Raw genomic sequence first — 3,143 nt, 5'->3', positions numbered from 1 at the left:
GATTTGATAATATTTGAGAATTTCAGAAGTCTGTCTGGTTTAGCTGAAGAATCAGCTAAGGTAAGTTTCAGGAAGAGCATCTGATTTCTTTCAATAAAGCAGAACATAGAAAAAACACACAATACAAAATCATGAGAGTTTGTATCCATATGACACTTTGACTCGAATACTTTTATCAGACCTACACAGAGTATATACTGTACACACTTTTTCAGCCCAGGTTTATACATTTGATACATTTGGAACTGCCATTTGTAGGTGTTTTTGTGTCTTAGCTCAACACTGTGAAACCTGTAGTTACAAACATGGAGGATGAAGACATGAAGACATATATTGTACCTCTGACCGGCCTACCTTCCAAGAGGTGAAAGATGAAACTTTTCCTTTATCGTCAACTCAGTGAATGTCTTTAAACTTTCGAAAACTGTAACAAAGAATAAGTTAAAAAACGTATTTTCATTGGACCCACAGAAAAGTCAAAGTTGTCCATAGAAATGCCCGTCTAAATCAGAAATCTACAGCACAAAGGCAGTGGCCTTTCGGGACATAAAAATGAAATCAGACTTTACTCAGACGATTTGCCCTTGGTCACGGACATCTTGCTAACAGTCACTACAAAGATGTTTTCTCTCGTGCCATGGCTTGCCTGACTTGCTTCTTCAGCTGGATGGCTTCTGGTCGCTGGTCAGGATCGACAGCCAGCATGTCCTGGAGCAGTGTCCTTAGCTCCGTGCTTATGGCTCTATTTACTTTCAGGGGGATGTGGAACTGCAGCCAGGGGTTCTCATGCAGGGCCTCTCCAACAGGCCCTGACAGACATATGCTCCTGTATCGGAAACACACTTTAGTTCAATTCTAAAATATTTCTCATAGGACTGAAGGAACCTTTGCCTGTTAAGAGTTAACAATTAGGTGCTCAAGAACTGTTTTACGGTTTTCTACACTCCTGGCTGGCCAAGGTCTCTTTAAGGTCTCTTAAGTGGAGGTGTAACTCATGTATCCTACATGTGATTTAGCAACATGAAAGGGAATAGCTTCTTATCGGATTATGGTCTTGGTTAACTGCCTAAGGCTGACCTAAGTGCCTAACTTTCTGACTTTGTTTATACCTTATATGTTAAGAAGCTTCTTCTGACCAATCAGAAATGTATGCTTTATGTATGAACATTTTGCTCATCAAAGTGAGTGAGAGACAAGGTTAACAGAAATTAGCCACGGCAGTAAATGACAGCATATTTTTGGGTTCTTAAATGGTCTCTACCTGGCACACCTGCAGTGCAAACTGACACACACTGTTTAGAGAAACAGCTACTCTATTACTAATATTAATGAAACATTTCTGATTCTATGGAACAAAAACAAACAGTAAAACTAAAACACAGATCTCTTAGCTTCCTATTTCATGAACCAGATGACTGAATGACCAAGCCTAACTAGTAGCCAGAACCCCAGTTAACCCTCCGTAACACAAAGTTTAACTACACGACAGGAACTCTTTCAAACTGAGTGAAAATCATAAATGGATCCATAACTTTACACCAATTTACTATGTTGTGCCAATACCTGCATTTACATTTAGAACGAATGATGTCATAGAACCAGCATCACACCAGTTCCAGGTGTCTCCAAGGAGACAAAAGAACTTCAGTTGTGTTTGCTAAAATACACACTTTGAAACATACTGTAACACTTAGTTAACATGTCTGGTTTAGTTGAAGAATCGGCTAAGGTAAGTTTCAGGGTTTAATGGTGGGATGGCACCTGTGCTTTTTTCCCCCAACCACTAGAATATGATTCGCACCAAACCCAAAAGAAATACTGCACAGTTCAGGAACTTCATCAACCTAGCAACTGTAAAATAAGCTTACAAACAACTGAATTGAAATGCCAAAAAGTTCAGAGAAAGGCACAAACTATGTTTACTTGGGGTTTACAAAATTAAAGCTAACTAAAATTGTAATGATAAACAATCATGCTGCCAATGGACAGAGAAATATCATGTTTTTTGAATAATGTATTATTTGTTATATAGGAACCCAGTATAAGGGAATCCCTTGCGATCCTGTCTGCAGAGATAAAGGTAAGTATTTTTTTCTCTTTAGCTCTGTCACTCCAAGAAATATAATGAACATAAATATATTTGCCAATCTTTTCATAGTAATCCAAACAACTCTGCGTGTATCTGACATTTGTAATATTTATCTACCGCAGTATAACTCTTCTGGCAAGGCGATTGGTATTGTACCTTGAAAGAAAACTGATTGGAAATGTCATGTACTCTATGGTTTCTATTGATGTCAAGTGGCAAATGTTGACTGGTGATGTTATGTGAATCTTAGGAAATGGTCATTTTTCAATCGAGTCTATGTTTCTCAGAATTTGAGACAGAGAGGTCAATCTCTGCAATCCGAGCTGAGGGCATTTCTTGGAATGGAAAGGTAAGAGCAACGTGTTCTTTGTTATTCTCTTAAGACTCTTCGCCAGATTTTATGATGAAAAATGTAAATAATAATAACAAACATTATTTATATAGTGCCTTGAAAGGTGGCTTCTTTACAGAATGACAAAACCAACTACAATAAATAATACACAAGATATGCATGATGACAATACACAGTTAAAGGAGACAGTAGATGGTCATGGTCAGTGTATTCTGAAGGTAGTTTTCCAATTTTTTGGAACGGGGTAAAAGAGGTCACCTCTACTAGAATCTTTGTCCTAACCAAAAATGTAACAAAGTATAATAATAATATTAAAAATAATAATAATAAACTTTATTTATAGAGCACCTTTCATACAAATAGTGCTTTGGTGCTTTAAAAACCAAGCGTAAAAGTAAAATATTAAAATTGAGAGATATACTTTCAGTTGTCAAGGAAAATACAGCAATACAGTAAAGCAACATACATGTCAACTAAATAAATAAAAATTAGGAAAGTCGTAATAAAATAAGAACAATTAAAGAGAACTAAAAAAAGAAACAGAAATAGAAAGAACAAAGAACCATTTTAACTAAAAGCAACATTTTCAAATGTTTTTTAAAACAATGTACCGAGCTTGACTGCCTAATAAAAAGTTGAAGTGAGTTTCATAATTTAGAAGCATAAAAACAAAAAGCAGCCTCTCCACTCTTTCTGCATTTC

This window comes from Lepisosteus oculatus, unplaced genomic scaffold (genome assembly GCF_040954835.1).
Source record: "Lepisosteus oculatus isolate fLepOcu1 unplaced genomic scaffold, fLepOcu1.hap2 HAP2_SCAFFOLD_56, whole genome shotgun sequence".
NCBI classification, from domain to species: Eukaryota; Metazoa; Chordata; class Actinopteri; order Semionotiformes; family Lepisosteidae; genus Lepisosteus; species Lepisosteus oculatus.
The sequence above is the reverse complement of the archived record's forward strand: the minus strand, read 5'-3'. Positions refer to the sequence as shown.